General features: G+C 43.4%; 1 protein-coding gene across 1 annotated transcript in view; it reads right to left on the bottom strand.

Moving 5' to 3' along the window:
* LOC309714070 (uncharacterized protein) overlaps window positions 1-25878 on the bottom strand; it is a 277839-nt gene that overhangs the window by 65496 nt on the left and 186465 nt on the right. The gene's annotated exons all lie outside the window — the stretch shown is intronic.

Below are 25878 nucleotides of genomic sequence, written 5' to 3'. Positions count from 1 at the left end.
CTGCTTCTTAACTACTTTGATGTAGCATGAACGGCCATGGGCAGGTCTGTGACAGAAGACCTGGAATTTTTGTTGTGCAGACTCTTCCTCTGGGACTCATGTTGAAGATCATGGGATCGAACATTTAAACTGAGGGGTGTTACAGCCCAAAGCTGCTGGGCCCCTTCCTTTGGTTAATCGTTTTTGTTATAATTAGCTTACGCAGCCCCCTCCTGGAGATGGCTGGACCTTCTCAGGCTGCCTTCCTAACCCAACTGCTCCAACCACAGCAGAGCTACTTATAAACTCACCTTTCTATCAGTTTCATTTTGTTTAACTGCATATTCTATCCCTGAGATATCTCCATATAAGAAAATGAAGTCGAATTTTAGAATTTTAGCAGACAGCAAGATATATACCAGGCAACCAAGCTCTCCTCATCACAGAAACTTGCTCACACAGCACACTATAAGACACAGGGCTAAATACCCAACTTGCTTGGAAGCTGGAAGTTGGTCGGGCTGCTGGTCTGGACGGGTCCCAATTTATAGCCTCATTTAGTTTTCCACCAATGTTCAGCCTCCACCTGCAGCTTACACAAGCGCAAACAACACAGAGAAAGAACAGCACCACCCTCAGGTGTGAGGAACTCAAACAACACATGACCTAGGTCATAACAGATGACACAAAACTTTTTTGTCAGTAACATATCTGAAGTCATTCTACTCTGCAAGGCCATCAAAGAACTAACATGCAGTTGTTAGTTGCTTGAAGTTTGGGAGGGTGAACATCAGGTAAACTACAGCACAGATTCTTTTCCATACAGGGGAGAGTTTAGCTCTTTGCTTTCAATCACTGCAAAACCACCACATGTCAGCCCTTCTGGTGGTATGGTTAACAAACCAGTCCTTGTGGTGAAGGCTACTGCCTTGTGTCACATCATAGATGTACCAGCTTAAGCCATGCAGTCCCGACATTGCCGATTCCTGTAAAAACAGGTGCTATTACTTGGATAGTATTTAGCATTTGGAGGGGTTTGTGGTTATTTATTGCTAAGTGCAGGAACATCCGAAGGCAGGGCTAATGCTATTTTTTATAGGTCTGTGTAGTTCAGTGTGCATCCACCCCTTATCAGTGAGACTTTAATATTTTCAAACCACCAACATCATGCTGAGAGTGGGTTTCAAGTAAGATATTTGTATATTATTCATATCGCCATATAGCCCAATTCACCTGTGCAGGGGCTCAGCTGGTTTGGTGGACGGAAGGATCGGCCTGGTGTAACTGGCTCCCGATGTGGACGTAACCAATAAAGGACGACGGAAGAGCCGCAGCGTTTGTGGGGTGTGGAAAACTTTCTGTGCACTTGCCCCAGATGGAGCAGCCACAGCCATAGCCAGTTAGTTTTTCGGGCATGTGTGTGAAGCGCCGAGTGTATTGAAGAAGAGTTCTTGTTATTGCAATTATTAGTTAGGACTTGAGAGTCTTTGTATTTTTTTATTCATTATTTATGTTAATCAGAATCAGAATCAAAGAAACTTTATTTATCCCCAAGGGGCAATTAAGATACAACAGAGCAGCATGACATTAAAAATAAGGTCAGGGCATAAACAGGTAATAAGAGATAAAAAATACTTAAATTATACAGTATATACACCGTTTTAAAATTAAAGTGACTGAATAAGTGAACAAATAACTGTAGTGACTAAAAGTGAATACCGTATTTCCCGGACTACAGAGCGCACCTGAATATTAGCCGCACAAGCTAAAATCGGGGGAAAATCCTGTTTTGTACATACCTTAGCCGCACCTGACTAAAAGCCGCAGGTGTTTCAATGTTGACTCATCATATGTAAGAGAATGTGCACAAAGAGAATTGTCAGGAAAGAGACGGCTGTTTGGAGACATCACTTTTATTAATATTTTGAAAAACAAGTTATGGGTGCATATTTGCATAACTTTTTAGGTATATGTACAAGTAGCGGTAATTACAAGTACGAAACATGTACTGTGCTTCATAAATGAGTAACAAATGTAGTACATAATAACCTACAGCACACCAGAAAAATAGATTCGGACTACCTTTTAGGCTCAGGTGCAGTGACACGGCTTTAACAAGAAGAAAAGTCAGCCATTCACCACCATCTTCCTGCGCACTAAAACCACCAAAGTCCTCTTCTCCAGTGTCGGAAACGAACAGGATGGCTTCGTCATCCACTCTCCGCTTCTCTCCTTCGTTGTCACTTTCAAAACCAACCAAACAAATCCTCTTTGTCAGTGTCAGAGTCGAACACCCTCAGAAGGGCCGTGGCGGTGTCCTCCTCTCCATCATGCAGCAGTCCAGCCCTTCGAAATCCGTTGGTGATCGTGGATGTTTTCACACTTTTCCACGCTGTCAGAATCCACCGGTGGAGTTGAGCATAACTTGCTTTTCGCAAGTTTATCGCCGCTCGTCATCCACGCCTCCCGCTGAACGCGTAGCGCTACTTTGAAGTTTGCTTTTCGCGCTACTTCGTACGGCACTACGTTGCCTGGCGGATGGACATGTGACCAACATACCACTCTTGAACCCCGATCCTTCCGCCAGGCAACGTAGTGCCGTACAACAACAGCGGAACAAACAAAACAAATCCGCTCAAGGACAATCCTTAGAAAAGCCGCACCTGACTAAAAGCCGCAGGGTTCAAAGCTTGTGCAAAAAGTAGCGGCTTATAGCCCGACAATTACGGTATATAAAAAGAGTGTAGAGTAGTTTATGTTTCTGGTGTGGGAAATGGTCTTATTGGCTGGAGTTAAAAAGCAGAGTGGCTTTGGGGACAAATATGGCTCTCCTCCTCTCAGTCCTGCAGGAAATGCAGCGGAGGTGTCGCCCAGAGGGCTGTTTTGATGGTATATATATATAAATCTATCAGTCGCTTGTTGTAAGATTCAGATAATTATTTTTTAAAAGCTAAATATTTTAAATGAGAATAAGAAAGAAAAGTATTTCTTTGTGCCCCCCTCTCCCTGTTAATGCCCTACCTGGCCCCCTGGCAACACTTTGCTAGACCCGCCCCTGCACAGTTACCAGCTGTCAGCTACTTAGAAAAGGATCCTGGTGTTATTTGTCTCTCAGAAACAGTTCATAACTTCCCCTCAACTCATTCATGTCACCTCAAAGGTAAACCTGTTTCTCCATCACCTGTTCAGCTCTGATGATTCAGTAAGGACATCTCCTGGTTTCATCTTCATGTTTCCCTCTCACCAGATATCCAAACCGACCAGCAGCTTTTACAGCTGTGGCTCCAGCAAACATCGGCTGATACTAGAAATTAACATAAAATAAATATAAACAACAGCTGATCAAGCTTAAACGTGCTGCTGTTGTTTAGCGCGACATCCGCTGGTTTCCTCTTTCTGGCGCAAAGTGGGCGATAAACAAACAAGAGAGAAAAGCCGGTCAGCTGATCATTGATCAGTTTCATGATTGAAGTAGAAAAAGGAGAGGGAGGGGGGAGAATGAGAGAAGAAGAGGCAGCTGACAGCATAAAGACGCAGACTAAATCCAGCTTTGTGTCTTTTTCCATTCTAGCTGAAGTCCGGGACAAACTGTGTTCCTTTTCACCTCAATACGAAACGCGTAATATTTTCTCTGAATACGGAACGATTGCGTTTTTTATGGGATGGTTGGCAATTCTAATCAGCTTCAGAATCAGAATCAGAATACTTTATTAATCCCGAAGGAAATTAGGGTTACAGCAGGCAGCACGCTAATGGCGCATGTGCACTTACAAAGGAACCTTCTGACCAACTTTACACAAACATCACATTGGGGAGACATGTCAGAAAGGTAGGCTGATAGGGAAAAAAACAAAACAACGAAAATACATAACATGAGGTAAGAGGAGGAGAAAAAAAAACTCCACTCAGACTGAGCTCCTAGTGGGAGAACAGTTTGATAACAGAAAAAACATCTCAGCACAAAAAGCACATGACTATCAATACACCATAGAAACACAAGACAAGCAACAGGGGCGGGTAAAGGGTAAGAGAGAGCCGGTGTAGACAGCGCATCCGGTCCTGCAGCATGTCTGCGCTGGTCCAGTCGACTGCCATCTTAGGGCACAAGCATTGAAGGCATTTGGAAAGGGAGGGGGTATCAGTGTGTGCATATCAGTGTATGTGTGTGTGTGTGTGTGTGTGTGTGTCCAGAGTTCAGCTGAGACAGTGTCCTCCGCCCCGCCAGGCTAAGTAAACAGTCTTCCAGCCAACCCAGGTGGCCCTAAGTAAAAACACAAGACAAGACAAGACAAGGACATAAGAAGCTAAGCAGGGAAGATAAGGGCAGGAGAGGAGAAAAGTGCAACCGCCTTCGCTGAGAGCCAAAAGAGAAGAATTAATAATAATTAACGTTATGAACAAAATAAAGTTCAACATCAGTAACATCATAGCACCCACCCAGCTGTATACAAACTCAGTCATGCTAGCTAGTAGCCAGTACGAAAAAGTCAGCATAACGAAAATAAACTACCCCTAAACTTGGTTTATATCTGACCCAGAGAGACTGCAGGTCATAACTTCTTACCTGAAGTTCAGTTCACACTCGAACCGACGGCCGCCTCGGGTCTCTTTTCCTCCTGCCTCCCCTTTCCCTCATCCACCTGCTGGCCTCCACCACTTGCTAATGTTACTGAATCTGTGGAAGCTCCATGATAGCCACCACACGAAGTAACGAATAAAGAGCCTATCTAAATACCAGTAACGATTAACGCGTTTGTCACGAGGGAACAGGGAGGACTCTGCGCAGACTGAAAACACAGAAAACTGAATTTTATTTACACACTCCCGGTGCTCTATATACAGGTGAAGGGGGCCAAGGTTCCCAGGGGTACAAGGAAGAATCTGGAAGTGTCCTCTCTTGCTCCGCTCCACACGAACAGAACAATGCACTTGGAAAGGTCCTTTCCTCACACACACCACTCTCACGAACAGGCTTCGGTGTCCAAACTTCCAAACCGAGCACGAAGAATCTGTATACAGAGATCAGGAATTAACACGGAAAACTTTCACGAAGAGAGCTCAAAACTGGCTTAGGCTAAAGTAGCACTGACGAGCGTTACTCAATAGTCCAGCGGCGAGGTGTTCTCAGTCACTGCCTTAAGTAGCAAGAGCAAACAAGGTGAGGAGCCACAGGTGATTGCTTGCAGGTGGTGAAGGCCAGGGGCGGGAGCCCATAATGAGCTCCGCCCAGGCAGCAAGTAGAGAGAGAGAGGAGAGAGACAAAAGCAACACACATGCAGCCACACAGGGCCAGCCAGGCAGGCACGGGGACCATGACAGCGTTCCTCATTTTGGCATAACAAGTTACCGTGCTCGTTACCACAATAATAACGTAGTTACTGTAACCCATTACTTAATAACGCGTTAGTCCCAATACTGCCTATATGTATGTGTTATGAAAGTGTGAGTAATGTGGATGTTTAGGTTGTGGAATAAAATTGAGGCCAGAAGGGGACAGAGGGGTGATGCCTCTCCTGCACCCTGGTGACACACCTGCATCCCACGGCCCTACACGAGTGCGTCGTTGTGGTAGAACGGGTAAAGGGAGGCAGTTGGGGATGGGGAGGGAAGGAAGGGAGGGGCTACTTGTTCTAGCTGTTGCTTGAATATACACCAGACTCACACAAAATCTCCTTATGCATTCCCAGAATCTGATTTCCTTGGTGCTTTCAGTTGAGCTCAATAATCCAGTATTATGCACATTTATTTGGGTTAAGTGTGCTCCAGACAGGTCCTGAGATGGAGTGACTTGGACTGGCGGCCCCAGCTACTTTCTTGCACCTCATGGATAGGGTTGTGCATTTGCATGCTGCATATACCACAACATATCTGGATTTTCCCATCATCCACAGTGCATGTGCAACAGACTACAGTGCTGGAGTCCCTGAGGTAGGGGGGGCTCATGGTCAACACAAAGAAATGTGCAGTTGGGCGGAGACAGGTACAGTATCCGAGGTACAGGGATGGGAATCGAGAACCCGTTCTTGTAGAGAACCAGTGAGTAGTCCATTTCCTTTGTGTTCATACCTAAATGCTAAGAGAAACATCATATGTGTGTCTTTAATAAAATTTGTGTTGGTATGTGGGACCAGCTTTAGGTTTATATAGTTAAATGCTAATTATATGATGTGCATTTCAGGACATTTTACAGAGTAAAAGTAATGTAACAAGTAGTCTATCAGATTACTTTCTCTTGGGAGTAATCAAGTAAATGTTTTTATTAATATGACAATCATAAATATACTTATAGAAATATTTACAATTATTCTGTCATTTAGCAGTCATACTGGGGAGTTAGACACTCACACCATCAAATTAAGAAACATGTCTCTCAAACCCATTTCCTACTAAATAAACAGGAAATAATTTTTTGTGGCTGTCTTATCTTTGGTTTGACTATTTCTTGAAGTGTAATTTAAACAGGAAGTAATATAAACTCGTCACTCATCAGATAAAGAATGCAACCTTAGCAAAAACTGAATAAAATTTTGTGGGAACAAGTAAAATACGAAGAAAGAAGAAAAGCAAGTTTCACAAAAATTTAGTCTGATTATGTTGAGAGACTTTCATTGACTTTTTAAGGCAGGTATGTGCACTAAACATTCCTCTTGCTGCAAGAAAAATGAGAAAATGGGAAAGACAGCAACACCACTACCAGGGGAACTGCACCCCAGGAAATGTGACTTTAAACAACCTCTCATTATTCCAGTGAATAAAAAGTCACAAAGATTTGTATGAAGTAGTAATAGATGAGGTAATAACACAAAGTTTCACTTAATAACCAGTTAACAATATAAACCTAACTTAGCCTACAGTTCCACACACCAGCACCAATCCCTACCCTGATGAGGACTCACATATTATTGTTTGTTTATTTACTTATGAACACAAAGCTGACAACACAAAAGAAAGTTAAGTTACTTCTAGGAGTATGAACAGGCAGAACCCAAGGCTGCACGACTGACTGTTCATCACTGCCTTTCTTACCTGTTGAAGATCAGCAGCTAGCATGCTCACAACTTCTTAGCTAGCTTTGTGTTAGCATGCTGTCTGTGCAGATGCTTGCAAAGAGCCCAAGTTATGTTAGCAACTTCATTGAGTTTTTCTCTTTTTTCCATCATACGCATATGCTTTGTGTGATAAAAAATAAAAGTAATCACCATGTCTGTATTCCTCAAAAAGCTGTATACCAAAGTAGGGATGTTTGGTGATAATACACAACACCACATTTGGTGAAAACCAATTACAGCATATGAGCACAAACACCTCAACTGAGAAATTAGAAGTGCATACCCAAACCACTTTTAGTCTGCATTAGAAATGTTGATCTTTGCATGTGTGTATTGGAAGATTAAACAGTCAACACAATTACATTTGTATAAAACAGTTCCTCCAGAGCAGAGTGTGAAAGTTACCATCTGCCAAAAATGCACCTAAATGAAATAAAAGTGGGAGCGTCTCACTGCTTTAGTTTTCAGTGGGAGTTTAATGGCTTAAATTACAAGCGAAAGTTTAAGATGTGGGGATTTATGGATGAAAAATAAGCAGCCAAACATCAAAAAATGATGCAAATGTGAATAGATGTGCATCAGGATCGTTAAGAGACATCATGAGTCACTATTGTTTTGCACTTGAGGCCTAATGCACAACTGCAAGAGATAAACAGTCACAGTTAGTTAAAATGGAAAAACAATAATCGACGTGTGATTTAAATCCATCATTTGTGACAATACACAAACTGTTTTATACACTATATTTAAGGCTAGGTCCACACTAATGGGTGTTCGTTTGAAAACGCAGCGTTTTTGAAAACGCATACATTTCAAACTGCAGCTGTGCAGTCGCAGTGTGGACACACAAAAACGCAGACTTTCTAAAACAAATACATATTTTAGTCATGTGATGCAGTCATGTGACCAAATAAACAAAGATAGCAAAGTGCATTATACAGCGGTCGTTTTGATTGCTCTCAATTTTGACAGCCCTAAAAAGGATGAATATCAGTTTGTACATGCTCCAGCTAGCTTTTCTTCAAATTTTTTAATTCTCACTCGCTTTTGCGCATGCGCAGGACTGGAACGTAAGCGTTTTCATCTGTTTCAATGTGGACGCACGACGAAAAATATGAAAACGTTCTTGTGCTTAAAGTGCCTCAGCTGAAATTTAAACTTAAAATATCTCAATATCTGAACATGTTACCTTGGGCATGGGCATCATAGAGGTCCCGCCCTTGACTATCTCTGATTGGTTTAGATCACAATATGGGCATAATGTGTTATTGTTATCGACTTTTTTTTTTACTCGAATGGCTGGTCTCACCGGTGCAACCTAGGATTTTTTTTAGTCGCACTATTGAGAAATAAGGTCGCATTTGGGACCAAACTGGTCGCACTCTAGAGCACTGCCTTGTATGATTAAACATTGTTAACTTTCAATATAATCTAGTTTTATTTATATAACATCAAATCACAGCAGAAGTGACCTAAAGATGTTTTGACTTGTGAATTAAAGATACAATAATACCTATTGGGCTGAGGGGTAGAAGACAGTACAACAAACATACTGTTACTTGTTGATTGCTTCATGCACTTTGATCACTGAAAGTCATTTTTTCATTATCTGTCAAACTGTAAAATTTTACAGAGTGAAGCACGAAAAAGGCTCGCTCACTGTCACATAGTTTCAAGTAACATTTGTTTTGTTTTGTGATGTAAGGAGTTTCATCACATTTTAAACTTGGAGTTAACTTTGATTTTCCTTCTAATCAGACCTTTTCAGTTCTCTCTATAATTTTCTGTCTCTTATTTCCAGTTTGAATACAGAATATGAACAACTTTGTGCTGATCCAGACACTCAGTGGGTCAAGGACTGTAAGTTATTCAAACACAGATACACACACATATAAAAAAAATATTTGTGGAGATGAACTGAAACTCCTCTTCGTGTCTCTTTCCTCTCAAGTCATTGGCAACATGACCAGGGAGTTTCCCACAAAGGCTGAAACATTGCAGCTCTTCTGCCACATCAGGATCTGCTCATAGTCACTTATACTTATGAATTTTTTAATATTTGCACTTTAAATTTTTAAGGTTACATCACCCTCTTCTTACTGAAGAGGAAATTCTTGATGTCGGATTTAAGTCATGTATGACTTTATTTGAAAGTGATGCTTAACGCTGAAATTTAGATGGACCCATTGAGTTCTTATGTTATTTTAAGCTAGGAATTATCTTTTATTCCTTTTTTCTGCTTATATGATTCCTGTTACATCCATGAGATGGAAATGTAGGGGAGTGTGTGAGGAGGAAGAATGAATAAAGCAGAAATTGTTAAATTGTAAACTTTATTCTTAACACAAAGAGAGAGCAACATCGCTAGATCAATATCAAAAGAAAAAGAAAACACAACACAAATCTAAAGAGAGGGAAAACACAAGCAAGAACTAAAACGCACTTTAGTGGCCCACAGGCTCACTAGTACCAGGCAAAACAAATCCACACTGAAAAACAGAAACTTTTCAATTAATTGAATTACAACAAATACTGTGTGGTTTGGTTTAGTGGTTTTTTTTAACTTGAAAAAAGTAATTCGTTACTAATTACTGATTACTTCTCCAAGAAAGTAAAGTGTTACTTTATAACTTTGACTTTGTAAAAACATGACACACAACCTGAATATGTAATAAATACATACAGCCCATTTCTATTTTTTATGCATAATGGATCATGTAAAATTGAATCAAATGAAAAAGTCTCTTTTTAAAATTGATTTTATTAGTTTTAACTTTATGCAAATTGCATCAAGCAAAAATTAAATTATATGCAGCAGTCTCTGACTTGAAGAAATTTGTTTAACATTTAAACCTATTTTCTGCATATTCCAACATATATAAAATAATTTTTTGTGTTTACACTGAGTTTTTCATATAGATGCAAGTAAAACGCAGCAGAAAATAAATAAAATCTAAGATTAAGCAGCAATAAATCCTTTTGTTCTTAAATCTATTGTCACCTGTTTAGCAGGAGTGGAGCCAGCAGAGGTTTGCCTGGTGCTGCAGTGGTCATGTCAGTGGGAGGATCGGGGGGTTTCTCTGTGAATTTCACATTCCTGTGGAAGCGTGCTAGGTGCTTGCTCAGATTTGAAGTTTAATTTTTTGCTGTAGAAAGAGTGTACAGGGGACGCTATTGTTTTTGTCACTTTTTATGGAATCAAGCTCAAAGTAATGTCAGTACTTCTACTTTAAATGCTGCATAGTCGTACCCTCTTCCGCACTCCATATTATTCATTGTTGATCTGCACACGTCTGTTGCTGCCACTGATGTCACACACACTTATGTCATTGTCATGAGACACTCTCACAAACAAAATCACTGTTTAGTAATGCAGGTGGGGGGTAGGTCCCAGATGGCTTGGGGATAGAAGCTCCTCTTGAGTCTCTCTGTCCTTGCCCGGAAGATGCGGAACCTTCTACCAGATTGCAGAAGTTGGAACAGTTTGTTGCCAGGATGGGACGGGTCATTCAGTATCTGCGCTGCTCTAGTCCGGCATCTCCTGGTGTAGGTGTCCTGAAGCGGGGGGAGAGCAATCCTGCAGCAGCGTTCTGCTGTACGGATCACTCTCTGAAGAGCTTTTTGGTCCTTCACACAGCTGTTCCCAAACCAGGATGTGATGTTCTGTGTGAGCATGCTCTCCACAGCGCCTGTATAGAAAATCCTGAGGATCTTTGGAGAGACTCTGATCTTCCTCAGTTGTTGTAGGTGTTACAGGCGCTGAGGAGATGTGGACACCAAGATACTTGAAGGACTGCACCCTCTCCACTGGAGCTCCATTGATGATAATGGGCTTGTAGTCTCTGTGCTGACTCCTTCTGAAGTCCACCACCAGCTCCTTGGTCTTGCCAACATTCAGCTGGAGATGGTTGTCCTGGCACCATGATGCCAGATTCTTCACTTCATCCATGCAGGCCGCCTCATCGTTGTTGGAGATGACGCACAACACCACTGTGTCGTCAGCAAACTTCACAATGGTCTTGGAACCAAGGGTGGCCACACAGTCTGAAGTGTAGAGGGAGTAGAGCAGTGGCGAGAGGACACATCCCTGAGGTGCTGTTAGAGACGCATCTACCCACCCTCACCACCTGAGTTCTGCCAGTGGGGAAGTCCAACACCCATGCACACAGACGGCTGTTGAGTCCCAGATCCCTCAGCTTTGTGAACAGTCTGCAGGGCACTATTGTGTTAAATGCTGAATTGTAATCAACAAACAGCATTCTCACATAGTTACCCCGTTTCTTGTCCACGTGGCTGAGGGTGGTGTGCAGGACGTGGGCGATGGCGTCCTCAGTGGATCTGTTGGATCGGTAGGCGAACTGGAGCGGATCTGTGGTGTCTGGGATGGAGGAGGAGATGATTTTCTTCAGCAGCCTCTCAAATACATTCATTACTACCAAGGTCAGTGCAACTGGCCGATAATCGTTCAGGGATGAGGGTTTGCTGTTCTTGTCAGGGATTTACATTCAAAATGCTGTAAAGGCACCAACAGAACAACCATGGTGAGAGGACAAGTTCAGTTAGTGCAGATGAGGCCTATCAGACATCTGCTGAGAGGATATCTGTCAGTCAAAGCAGCCAATAAATAACAGCATCCTAATGGGACAACTAATACAGCTATGAGGGGGAAATGATCTATACATGGGCACTTAGTCTGTATTTTACTATTACTGAATGTAGTACAAAAACATGTTATGTTACTGAAAAATGGAATAGAGTAATGTGTTTGGTGAGGGGACTTTTTTTTATTTTATTTTAACCTTTATTTAACCAGGAAGAGATTAAAATCTTCTTTTTCAAGGGAGACCTGGCCAAGATCCACCTTCACCAAAGGTGCCTTGACTTTCTGCAATAAACACTTCTGGAACTTTGAACCAATGAGACCAGAGAAGACAGTTTTTAGCTATAATGCACAGCATCACATCTATTGAAACTAAACACAGCAGGTGAGCACAAATAGAGCACAGCAACCACAGGAACAGTATTTTAGAGTCAAATATGAGGCCATCTGTCGGAAAGTTATGCTTTATGTATATTTAAGTCTGAATAAAAGAAATGGGATAGCTAATGCGGCTATGAGGGGGGAAATTAGCAGAGGTGTGGACTCGAGTCACATGACTTGGACTTGTTAAGGTTCAAAATATTGGGGATGGAGACAAGAGAAAAACCACAATAACAACACTGGTCCGGTCGGGTTGAGTCAAACGATGATTTAATGATCACACACGTGGGAGATGGACACTGATGCAGACAGCCTCAAATCTCAAAGTGGTGGAGCATTGCTCAAACTCTTATAGCCTCTGGTTCTCCCATCTTATCATAAAAGCCTAAACATTCACATTCTTTCTCTCACACAGCGCCTAAGCTATGACCTTGGCTCCCTGTTTATCTGCTCGTGCTGAGATGGGGCAGAAAACTCCAGCATGTTCTGTTCTCTTCTAATCAGACAAATAAGGCGATGACTTTCTGCGAACAGTATTCCTTATAACTCAACAGTATAATGCATCATAAACAATATCATTCATTCACAATAAATCAGCAGTCTAATGCAATGCAAATCAGTTTAAATACTGCAATAATTATCACCTTCTTCTAATTCAGGAGAATAATGCCAACTTAAACTACATAATAATTCACAATCTTTATTTCGGGGTCTAACATGGCATAAAATAATATCATAATTTTACAATTCCCCCTGATGAGCTCATTATTCTAATGAGCTCACAAACACCCTGTAGCCCAGTGTGGCCGGGTTCATCTCTTCTCACTCCTGAGGTCCTTTGTCCCCCTGACGGGCAAACCATATGTAAGATGACCTCTGTGTTTGCGCAAGTCAGGTGCAAGACAAACTATTACTACAAGGATAGCAGGTCCAGATGACACTCCCCTGTTCTCCCACAGCTTTATTTGGTGTTCCCTTATACCATTCAGACGTAGACTAGAACCTCTGTCCGAAGAGCTCTTAACCTTTATTTTATTGCTGCAGCTACCAGTGTCGTCCAGTTGCGTGATCCTCTGTTCTTCTTACTTCAACCTCAGGGGTTAGACAACCCTTCAGTCGTGACACAGATCAGGGGATTATTCTGCCCCTATTTCAAACAACGATCTGTGTATCCTCGGGTCCTGTGTCTCCCGTGTATCCTCCAGAAAAGAACAGGAAGGCGTCCCCCTTTTGCCCAAGAGCCTCTCGAACCTCGTTGGTCTGGTGTTTCCGGATTTCCGTCAACCCCTTCATGGTTATTGCTGTATTTATGGGATTCATCTTTTTGAAGTGACTAGCTGGAGCCCAAACGCCATGACCCTTGGACCCAGTTGGTGTCTCGGCAGTCACTGTATCTGTCTCTGCTGCGAAGGACCCTCGTATCTCTGTGGCCTCGTCTGGTGTCTGTTCCTTTCTCTGTAAGAGACAGAAAACCAAAACACCCCCTTCCTAGCCCTAATAATCTAATGTTATTATCTACTGACCTTCTAGTGGATGGAAATAATGATAAATAAATAATGATTTATGCTTCTCACTGATTCTCTACAAAAGACCGTAAACTTCTCGGGCCACCATTAGCTTAAGCTTTACCATTCCTAAGTTATTAAAGACACAAATCAAGTTATAAAAATGTTCAAACAATCCTTGTTTGATGTTGAAACCCAACTTCCCCCCCCCCTTTTTTGACACATTCCAATGTGTCAAATCAACAGAACTAGAACATTAAAAGAAAAGGTGAGGCAGGCACCACGTTACCCAGAATATTAAGTTGATCTGCGTGCAATGTTCTGACTCAAGTATTTTTAATATTTTAATGAATATCGTCTAATTAACTGCCACTACTTATACCTAGCAAAAGACATAATTGAATAAAAATCACAAAGAATAACATGATCTTAGTGTTATGTAAGCGCGTGCAGCCCTCCATGCTCGAAGTCACTCCACACCATAGATCAGTCAGACCTCGCGCTGACTGTAGCTTTTGACCCTTATTAACTTGAGCGCAACTCTATAATGAGCAACAAACTGCCATATGTATATAAATTATCATGATTACCCCTGCAAAGAAAAATTAAATCAATATCCTAACACCTGTAAATAAAAGACTAATCAGAGGTTATAACAATCACAGGGACACAAATGTTAGAATACGGTCAAAAGCTTCTATAAATGCTCGTTGCATAAGTCTCATACAACAATAAAATGCTGATATTAAAACAACAGTAAAACACCCCCTTTTGTCCCATTCAACCTGACACATAAACGTTTATAGATGGCTCTCTTAAATTTGACATTCTCCTGATTTTTCTTCACTGACCACAGCAGGGGAAACTCTGCCATGATACAGCCATAAATGCAGCTCACCTGATTCATCACTGAGCTCCATCGTCACTGGGGTCTGACAGGGTGGCGCTGCATACTCTTCTCATCTAATGTGTCTATTTTCAACCTGTTTAGTCAGAGTGCTCAAACATGAGGCAGACTACGTCCACAACAAGTCAACACAGCCGTAAATGTGGCCAATTATCAATCTATTACCAATCAATAACAACAGATAGCTTTTATTTTATGAATGTTTTCAATCAACCACTCACCCAGAGGATCTTCAATCCCAGGAACTTCCTTCTTCTCATTTAATGAGTCTGTCCTCTTTCCAAGACCTGGTAACTGGTCTATCCAGAGCCACCTGATCTCAAAATATACTTACAACAAGCCAAACCACCCGTTGGTCACACCAACCCTTTTCCGCCCTAAAGATGTTCAACAGCTAAAGATGTTCAATGCCATCGTAGACTGGAGTGCCGAAAGAGACTTTAACGCCAACTGTTCCAACAATCCATTTTATATTGCTTCCTGGTCAGAGTTGCAAAACTCCACACCAGGGTTCAAATCGTTTTACTATTTTCATTAGTTCTTATTTTTTATTTTAGTTTCGACTCCAGATTTACAATAGTCATCAGTCCTGATGTTTGTACCAGGTGTAATCAATGTTTACCAAGTCTTTGCTAGTTTAGTCTAATTTATATTGTCCGAAAATCCTCAGTTTCAGGTTAACGTTGATTAGTGCCAGTTATAATTTTAGTTGTATTTTGCCAAAACTAAGTGTCACAAAATTCCAGTTTCAACACATCAGCCATGCTCCCCTGCTTATCCCTGGGTATTAAGACTATTAACTCCTGCTGCACTGCGTGTTCATAATTTTGGTCAATCGACAAACCTTTTGAAGGTGCTCGCACAATTATTTAGATGTTCCAATCCTGTTGTCTCGGGCTGCACCACGCTGCCTTATCTGGTGTTAGCTGTTTTCCGGTGATGTGGGTTGAATGGGGGACTCTTCAAGGAGGGGGAGTATGCTCCCCCTGATGAGCTCTTCAAGGTCAGCTAAGCTAACCTTCGTGTGTGAGCTTTTCAAGTGCATTTCAAGATTTGTGGGATTTTTGCTTTATAAATGTCCCTCATAACCCCCTGACGGCCCTCTAATTTATTTTAACACACCATAGTGTACATTTAGTGTTCACTTGTAGCTCTCATACTCTACTTACCACTCTTCTAAGTCCTGATGTTTCTTAAAGAGGACAACCGTACCTTTAAATAATATCACATGTGTGGGGTGGTGGTCTTACCAATTGTTTTTTCCCACCCTTTTTACATTTTATGAAAGCCAGAGAGATAGACCTGATATTTTCATTTGAAACATTTTGTTAAACTCAGAGTTTTATTTTATTATTTTTATTTATTTATTTTAAGCTTATTTAATTTCACGGAGAACATGCCTAACCTATTAATTTATACTGTAGTGCACGTCGGGACTTTATACTTATATTCATTTCACTTTTTCCTAGTAGACAACTCTTTAACAAGGGCATAGAGAATTCTTGACCGAATAGCGAGATTCAAACATAATTTTTCAAAAGGTAAGAGTCATGTGAGCCAGATAGGGGAGAGTGACACCCCAGGAGGAACAACACAAAGATTATCGAGATGCAGTGGCAGGTGTAATGGAGGAAAACACAGGGCCACAATCTGTCGTCCTATCTGGTTCAAAACTGATATGCAGGAGAATGTGGAATTTTGATTTTTGTTAAAAACAAATATGGATAAAATGCAAAAATATTTTCCAATAAAGTAAAACTGAGAGTCGCACTTATAACTGACTCCATGTCACCTGATTGTTTCTACAAGATCACATTTTTGCTAAGAGTTATTAGTGATCTCAATGTGCGAAAAGACTTCACCATATTTGGAGTTCAAACTCCTCTTGACTGAGAGACCTGGAACAAACATGTGAACAAAACCTGACTAGTACTAGTAATGAAGAGCTCTCTCCAAACGTCAAGAATAAAAGCCCCAATCAGATGGGATTATAACAGAATATGGTTCGCTCCGTTTGCCTGAAATAATTAGGAGTCACAGGCATTTCAGTTGTGGAATGGTTGGGTGCAACAGTAAACATATGTGAGATGTGGGAAGTGCCAAATGTTCCTTTGTGTCTCCAAATTAAATCACAATACTTCCTCAGATATCATAAATGAGTTGACTTTTGTGTAATAGAAAGCCCAGTGCAATCACTTATTCCTAAACCAATGGTTTACAGCTAGTCAAGTGTCAGTGACTTCTAAGTTGGTCCCTGATCTACATTTTTGATATTGTTATATAAATAAGTTTTAATATCCTGCTTATAAAAATTTCAGTGGAACCTGTAAGTTTCTTACATAGCTCCTAAATCTTATTAGTTTCACAGTAGTGATCAATGAACTCCCCTTGTGCACTATGTAAAGTTTAAATGACTTGACTATCGTAGGGCATACACACAACAATGGTGCTACACACATTTTGCTATAAATCCAATTGATTTTAATTAGTTTTGTAAACACTTTTCTTATTTTGATTTTATTTCCGTTAGCACAAATGTTTTTCCACTTCTAGTTTTTGCTATTTCATTTGTATTCTTTAGTAATAATAATCCTGCTCTGCTCACTAGAATAAACATAATCAACGTGATCGACAGCTTACTGCGTATCGATTCACCATCTTATCAATTCATTTGCTTCATCCTTTTGTGGTTTATAACCTTATATTTTATTTCAACCTACTTTGTCTCTAAATATTTGAAGAATTTTTCAAGTTCGGGGTCAAATTTTAAGAATTTGACCATAAGTGAAAGTTATGGTGTTATCACCCCCTTTGGGGCTTACCTTTCCCAGTTTTGGTGATTTTCCTCCCCATTCTCTATTCTCTACAAGTACTCCTTTTCGGTGGCGAAAAACTGTTGGTGTGGTCAAGCGGGTGCTGTAAAAACAAAAGCTCAGGACAGAACAGTCACCAGTCATGTACTTCACTCAAAATTAGCATATATCAAACTTCATATTGATCCTCTGAGTGTAATGGTACATTTTACTTTAAACTTCTCAAAGCTAAACACAATATTTTACTTTATCTTACTCTCGTTCTTGTGCAGCACCACCCCTGTCGGTTCTATCTTACTTTTAAATTGCTGACTATTTCAAGATGTCACCCAAAAGGCGACCAGTATTTATCATTACATTATCTCTATTTTGCGTGTGGCAAGTCTATCATTCCCTGTTATTTATAGGCCTCGGTAGAGGGTTTTTTCTTTTTTTTTCTTTCTTTCCTCTATAAAAGTTACTTGACTCTTTACAGTGACCCACTATGATTAATACTAATAACATGTTCAGTCATAAGTGAATTCAAACCTTTTCTTCATTTTAGCATTTAACATTCCCAACCATTTTATAATGGTACCCTAATCGAAACACAGCTACTAAAACACAATTTTTTATGTAAGCATCAGTAACTCCAACTTGGCAACCCAAGGGTTAAATCCGCAGTTCACACTCCTGTGAAGCTACAGCCTCCCCCCTCAGTCTCTGTCAACCTTCTGCTCTTGCAAAAACAAAACAAAGCAAGACAAAACATCCACCCTTCTTTTACAGGCTGGGTGAACTGTCTGTGGACATTTACTAATCCTAAAGTCGGTACCGTCTTTGTCTCAGTACCAAGTCAGTTAAAGCTTTTAGTCGTCAGTCCATAACAGTCCAGTCACATGCATACATCCACACACATTCATACCAGATATTGCTGATAATGGAGTCTCACGCGCAACCTATTCGAGGCTCCTTCACCAGCAAGATGACGTCATCATTTTAAAGGAAACAATTCCTTATTTATTGCTTTTTCTTGGACTGGATTGACTCGCTGCAATCCTTTTAGGATCAGGACTTTTCTCCTCAGCCCATTATAATCATGGAGAAAAATACTTCGCGACTGTTTTCAGTAAGAATATTTTATAGCACTTTAAAATTCACTCTCTCAGGCCTGGATTAAGGAGCCGATTTGTTAAATCAGGAGCTCACAAAATACCAAAATATCACCACCGGTGGATCACACCTCTCAGATGTTCTTATCTCAGTGCACTGTAACGAAAGCAAACACAGACGTAACCAATTAAACACTCATATAATAACAGATACTGGGGCCCATTACAAACATGCCCAAGCATAAAACCATCCTTTTCTCTCTCAGAGAAAGAAAACAATCCAAACCTCACTGATAGAATCAACCTAGTATCAAACAAAACCCAAAGATCAACCAAAACTCCTTTTTGCACCAACAAAACATGTTGGATTTACTTGACTCAATAGTGGACACTAGTTACACACCAACTCTTTACTTTGGCAAAAACGTAAACAACTAAGTTGAATCAACACAACCTTTTCATAATCTCTTCGAAATAAAACTCACACCATTCATTCATCATTTTCGCTCTGTACCACTGCTCCTTGTTAGACTGTGTGAAGCACAGTAAACAATTCAGTGGAGGTTTTGAGCCATAAACAGACATCACGCACAGACATTGTTTTCATTATCAAAGTGCTTCAGACCATGTCCTCTAAATCTACACAAATGCCCTCTGCGTGGCATGAAATACATTTAAGCAATAAATAATCAATCAGTTCTTGCTGTTGTAACCAACTCCGTATTTGGATGTTTGTGTGCAGCATTTGTTAGTAAAGCATTCTTCGTTGCATCAGCGTGTGTGTGTGTGTGTGTGGATCACTTCTCAGTTCATTGAATCAACATTTTAATTTGTGTGTGTGTGTGTGTCATTTCTCCCTCAATCAACGAGTGCATATGTTCATATGTATGTTTCTTTTCACTCTGAGTCGGTGCATGTAGATGTGTGTGTTTGTGTGGGTGTTTGTGTTCATCACTTTCCTGTTGTAGTGTTCTGGGTAAACCACGGCCTGAAGCGTGCCCTGGGTCCTGCCCTCCTCCTTTTCAGTCTGTTTGTGTCATGGTCCCCGTGCCTGCCCAGCCGGCCTCACAAGGCTACACTTGTGTTTTTTCTCTCTTTCTCCCCCTATCTCTCTGCCTGGGCGGAGCTCACAGCTGGCTCCCGCCCTTGGCTCTCACAGCTGTTGGCGATCAGCTGATTATCCGTCTTCTATTTGAGGCTGGGTCACAGATCCTCTCATCGCGGGATGATTGCGCTACTGACGTTAGTCTACCTTTCCAGCTCCCGTGGTCTTACACCTTTATGCCTTCGTGATTTGTGATTGATGTCTCCCTTTCCCTGTTCCAGCTTATCTTCCCGGACCTGTGACCTCCCCGCGGTACGAACGTGTGTGAGGACGTGAGCGAGCGTGAGAGAGAGAGAGCCTTCCCCTAATCCCCTGGAACCCTGAATTTCCCGTCACTGTATATATTATTGCACGGGTGTGTAAATAAATCGTGTTCTGAGACATCAACCTGCTCTGCGCTTGAGTCCCTGCTTTCAGCTCGTGACAGTTTGCATCCATTGGTGCTGCTGGTCAGAGTTCTGTCCATACTGGTTCTGGCCCCAATTGAGGCAGTCCTTTTCTCCAGTGTCCAGCATCTTCTCCTTATTTCGCTCCTCCTTAACTTGACCCTTTTGCTTCGGTCTTCCTTCAGGGTTTTGATACGCAGCTCAATTGTCTGGATGTCCGTTTGTTGCTTGCAGAAGTGCGACTGCTGTCCGTTTGTTTGCAGGTGGAACGGCTGACATCCAGAAGGTGTATAGGAGAGTCTGCAGCTTCCACCTCCCCAGTGGAAGACCTCAATCTTTGTTCTGTTAGTTTAACACAGGCCTCAAGGCTCTCTGGGATCCCTGCTTGCACTTTCAAGCCCACGGCTCAGGTCGTAGTCGTGGTCCCATTCCAGGGGAATGGAGTCCATGGTTGTTTGGGTGTCTCGGCCCGAGCGTTCAGTCCGGAGCTGGGCAGCCCAGGACGCTGAGCGATCGGAGGACGGCAGAGGCGACAGGAAGCCATCCCCCTAACGTTTGCTCCATAGCAGACCGGACAAATCACACTGCTCATCTAGCTCCAGGATGCTCCGGCCTGATTTCAAGTCCGGTGTCTTGGACTCCAAGCCTGATGGGTTCGATTTTCAGCTAGCTCCTCCTGGGCAATGCTCAGTTTCTGCTCTGATGCCTCGAGGTCTTATTGAGGGCAGAAACCTCAGAGTCTTTTCCGTAGAAATCAGATTAAAGTCCATTGATGTTTCCCTTGGACCTTCTGTGGTTCTGCTGTTCGGCTCTTCCCAGAGGTCAGCTCCTGTCTGAGCCCCGACCCCTGTGCCTTCAGCTTATTTTCTCCTGGTGTTTTTCTCCATTCTTTTTTTTTTTTTTTTTTTTTTTCTTAAATGACATCAGAAACAGCAGTATGCGACATTACGTGATGGCAGAGCTTCAGTTCATCCTTTGTCATTTTTTTTTTTTTTTTTTTTTAATAAATAGGACAGGGGGAATGAATGAGAGAAAGAGGGGGAGAGAAAGAAAGAAAACCAAAGGGGAGAAGAGACGGTGAGAAGGGGGGGGAAAGAGAGAGAAAAAAAAAAAGAACTCCTGGGTCACCTGTATGGAGAAAAAACAAACAAACAAACAAAAAAAACAAACAGAGGAGACAGCAAACAACAAAGAGCAACATAATAATAGAGAAAACAAAGCACCATCACAATAAACTAGCTAGTCATAGATATCAATAGTTACTAAATAATAAACGATATTGTGCAGCACGCAGGATAGACAGCGCACAGTGTGCTTTGAGGCAGCAGCCAAGAAAGCTTTAGTCCGCGTCTGTGAATACCCATGTGTGCATACCTGTGTGGATCAGCATGCTTGCATTCCAAAGGTTTCTCCATGTAATGATCTGCTAGGGAGTGTGGGGGGGCCACAGCCCCGTCCTCCAGGGTGTGAAGCGGGTATGGAGGAGATCAAAACTCCAGACATCCAGAGGCCCCCAGAACACAAGAGACCATGGAAGACCAACAGAGGGGCAACCGCGCCACTGTTCCAGTAAGAGCTGAGGAGAGTCCCAGATGAGGGCTCGCCCAGCAGCCGCGGAGCAGAAGTCAGGGGGAGTTGCAGTGACGCGCCCGTGAGCTCCGCCGGCCCCCAGCTGTGCCTGAGTGACCGAGCCCCAGGCCGAGAGGCCGGGGGCACCCCACCTCCAAAGGGGCCCGAGCGAGCCCCAGGCCCCAGGCCCCGACAAGCGGCCGCCAAGGAGTGAGCCGGTGTGTACCCGGACGCCCACCCCCAGACACAAAGAACCACCAACACACCGACACCTGAGGGAGTCCGCCACCGGCAGGGGAAGTGGTGGTGGGTGGAGATAGGCCTCCAAACCTTGGAGGGCCTGAGGTGTCCCCAGAGAGGTGGCGTCTGATACCCAACCTGACATATAGACACAGACATACAGGCACACACAGATACAAACATCCATTCCCACCCTCATGCTCTCATATGCACTCACTCCACACTCAACCAACGTGGAGACAGACATAAAGAGACGTTGTACACACAATCACACTCCCCAAGCGTACCCTACAAACCGGGTCTAGGTACCCTTGCCCCTGGAGGGGGGAATTGCACCCAGACCCAGGTGGTGTTACCCTTTTCCCTGCGGTGGGGAGAGGCAGACCACCCCGACTCCGCAGCAGCAGGGAGGCCCCACACCCCAGACCGCAGTCGGACGGCCAACTCCTCCTACTAGCCCTCCCGCTCCAGCAGGCCGCAGAGAATGGGGGTGGGAGAAGACTCCAAACCTCCCTCCACCCGCTCATTGTAGTGTTGATGCATATGTGTTCTAAGGTGCAATTAAAACCCAGGAGGGCATGGAGCTACCTGCCAAGGAGCAGCAGGTAAGCGCATAGTCCCTCCTGCTAGCCCTCAATGACTAAGTGTATTTAAAATTGAGAGGTGGGCAACGACGTCAGGGGTGAGGTGTACACCCTGATGGTAATTTGGACTCCGTGATTGTGCCCACCCCCAAGATCCTATATGTATGTGTAATGAGAGTGTGAATAATGTGAATGTCTAAGTTGTGGGATAAAATTGAGGCAGAGGCAGCCAGAAGGGGACAGGGGGGTAGCCTCCTCTGCACCCTGGTGACATACCCCCACTCCAAGGCCCTGCATGTGTGGGTGGTTGTGGAGGAGCGGGAAGAGGGAGGCAGCTGGAGATGGGGAGGGAAGGAAGGGAGGGGCAGGTAACCCCTCCCTGGGGCCAGCTCCCCCACTGACCCCAGTAGGCACTCCCACCCTCCGCGACCCGCCAGGGAAGGGGGGCCCAGGCCCATCAGACCGGGGCCCAGTGCAGTAGCGCCCCCCGGCTCCACAGAGCCCTGGACAGTCCACCCAACCCCACCACAGAGAAAACTGCACCCACCCCACCATCCACACATCTTCCAGACTACATAAGACGGTAAACGCCCAGGCTGAGATCTTCCTCCACCTCTCCTGTATCTCCCCCTCCTGCAGAGAGTTCCTGAAGAGAAGAAAGCTCCTGCAAGATGTGACCATCCCCCCCACCAGTTGAAGAGCCCCCCAGGCGGCTCGACGCACCGGCGGCACCCTGCTCCAGGGCCGGGCCCCCATGCACCCACCCGCCCACAACCCCGGCAACACACCAACCAGGACCCAAGCCCCCGAGGCCCGGCCCGGGCCCCAGCCCAGAGACGGAGCGCCCCCAGAACCTCACGCCCATCCCGGACCCACCCAGGGGCAGCCAGGTTTTTCTCCATTCTGAGGTGCCTCCTGTCCTCAGTTTTCCTTTGTCTGTGGCACGCCCTGTTTTGCTGCCCGATCATCAGTGTTGGTCCGTCACTGTCCTGCACAGTTTTAATGCAGAGTTGTTAAGGTCAGCATTGTTTTGCTCGGCCTCACTTTTCCTCCGGGCTTAATGGGCGTGTCGTCACAGCTCTGTCCGCTGAAGCTGTCTTTTTCCATATGGCAAGAATGTGAAGAGTGTGTGAGAGGGGTGTGTCCGATCAGGCACTGCCTGCTGTGGATTGAGTGCAGGTCAAGGTGTTCGGAGCGGATGGTGCGCTCAGCTGCTCGCATAACCCTCTGTAGAGCTCGTCTGTCCGGCATGTTGCTGTTCCCGAACCAGACAGTGATACAGCTGCTCAGTATGCTCTCGATAGTTCCTCTATAGCAGGTGGTCAAAGTCATTGGTGGGAGCCGGACCTTTCTCAATCTTCTCATTTAAGAAGAGAGACTGACGGAAATCTCCCCGTGTAGTGAAACGGGCCTTGGATTTAACACTCTCCATCTCCGCAGCCTGATATCGTTTTCCTGCAGCACTGTTGACATTTTCAAGCTGTTGTTATAGGTCCAGCTGCTGTAGCATTTGGTCAGGGTCACTTCAAAGATGGTGGAGGAGTGAGCAACGATGGTGGAGGGGAGAGCAGGCGTCCAGGTCAGCCTCGGCTTCCCTACCTGTAATCAAACATAAAGAGAAAAAAAACAAAAAAAACAAAACAAAAACAAAACAAAACAAAACTAATGATGTTGTATTGGCTATATCAGTCAGAGAGGGGAGAAACACCGGGGCCAGGCCCTGTGTCAGCCTTCACTCCCCCTTTTTTTTTTTTTTTTTTTTCTCTCCATATAATCCTCTCATAACCCACCAAGCTGACAGGACGACACAGGTACATTTTAAAATTCTTAAGATTGTATTTAAAGTTCAAAATGGAATTTTCTTTCATTCAGTAATCACCTATATTTATCAATCGGCAGAAAACTTGTCACAATTTGACTTTTCTAACCACTAAATTTGTCATATCTTCACTGGTTTGTCAGACCAGTGTTTTTTTTTTTTTTTTGAAGTTAAGATGTTGTCCTGCAACCCAGAGAGTTTATTCGTTAGTAGTGGATAAACTTTATTGTGTAACGGCGGGTGTATGTTAAGCTTCACTGCTTTAAACTTGCTGGAAAATCTTCACATGTTCATGGGTGTAAGCATGGGGGCCTCTGGATGTCTTCATTGCGTGTATGTGCGTTTGTAGGTGGGTTAACTTAACTTTTTGTTTGCTCATGGGGCCGGGTGGTCCAGGCCCGTAGCCACCTGTATCAACACACTAAGAGATTTATTTAATATCATTTTCATCACAATCACACTCTGCCGACTGAAGTGCCGGTCTTACTCAAACACAATTTATCTCTTCTATATTAAAATCCAGCCGAACATCAAACATTCAGCGTAGTCATTCAAATCCTTATTTATAATATTATAATCAACAAAATCAGCGTTTTTATTACAAGCTTGTATCATTATTTGCAAATCCCACAAAACACACTAAACAGGAAGCAAAAGTCCTCTGTGTAGTTCACAGCTCATTTGCATGTTCACACACAGTCTAAAAATACCCCTCAGCGCCACAGCTGCACGTCACACACAGTCTCACACCAAGCTCAGGCAAAACTCTATTATTTTATATTACAAAAGACGTCTTGTATTTACAATCACTGACAGGCCTAACAGATTGAGCACCTAAGAAATTTCGACAAATTTAAAATAACGAGTACCGTACTTTCACGACCATAAGGCGCACTTAAAAGTCTTAGATTTTCTTCAAAAAGTACGGTGCGCCCTATAGTGCAGTGCGCCCTGTGTGTTGTAAGGAGGACGTAGTAGAGAACACCATGAGAACGCTAAAGGGTGAAGTGTGGGCGTTGATCGTATATACCGGACAATCGCACATACCTGTCTAAAAGGACAGGTATGTGCATTATGTGGAACATCGTTGTTTTAACAACCCTGAAAATGGCAAAGAGACACGCTTATGAAGCACAGTTTAAACTGAAGGCCATCAGCTATGCGGAGGAACATGGAAATCGAGCAGCCGCGAGAGAATTTAAGATTAACGAATCGATGGTTCGCAAATGGAGGAAGCTAGAAAACAAGCTCCGGCAGGTCAAGAAAACGCAGCTGAGTTTCCGCGGACATAAGGCGAGGTGGCCCGAGTTGGAGGAAAGACTCGAGCGGTGGATCATCGAGCAAAGAGCGAGCGGGAGAAGCGTTTCGACGGTCACCATTCGGCTAAAAGCAGTTTCACTAGCTGAAGAGATGAACATTGAACATTTCCAAGGAGGTCCGTCTTGGTGCTTTCGTTTTATGAAACGGTGCCATTTTTCCATCCGGACCAGGACTACGGTAGCGCAGCAACTTCCAGCGGATTATAAGGAAAAGCTGGCCATCTTCCGCTCCTACTGCAGCAAACACATCGCCGACAAACACATCCAGCCCAGCCACATCACAAACATGGACGAGGTCCCGCTCACTTTTGACATCCCGGTGAGTCACACTGTGGAGAAGAAGGGGACCAGCACGGTAGCGATACGCACAACGGGGTATGAAAAGTCTTCTTTTACTGTTGTGCTTGGCTGCCATGCTAATGGACAGAAACTGCCGCCTATGGTGATTTTTAAGCGAAAGACTTTGCCTAAAGAGAAGTTTCCAGCAGGAATCATCATTAAGGCAAATGAAAAGGGCTGGATGGATGAGGA

This window comes from Aulonocara stuartgranti (assembly GCF_965226115.1).
Source record: "Aulonocara stuartgranti genome assembly, chromosome: 9".
Lineage (NCBI taxonomy): Eukaryota > Metazoa > Chordata > Actinopteri > Cichliformes > Cichlidae > Aulonocara > Aulonocara stuartgranti.
The sequence above is the reverse complement of the archived record's forward strand: the minus strand, read 5'-3'. Positions and strand labels throughout refer to the sequence as shown.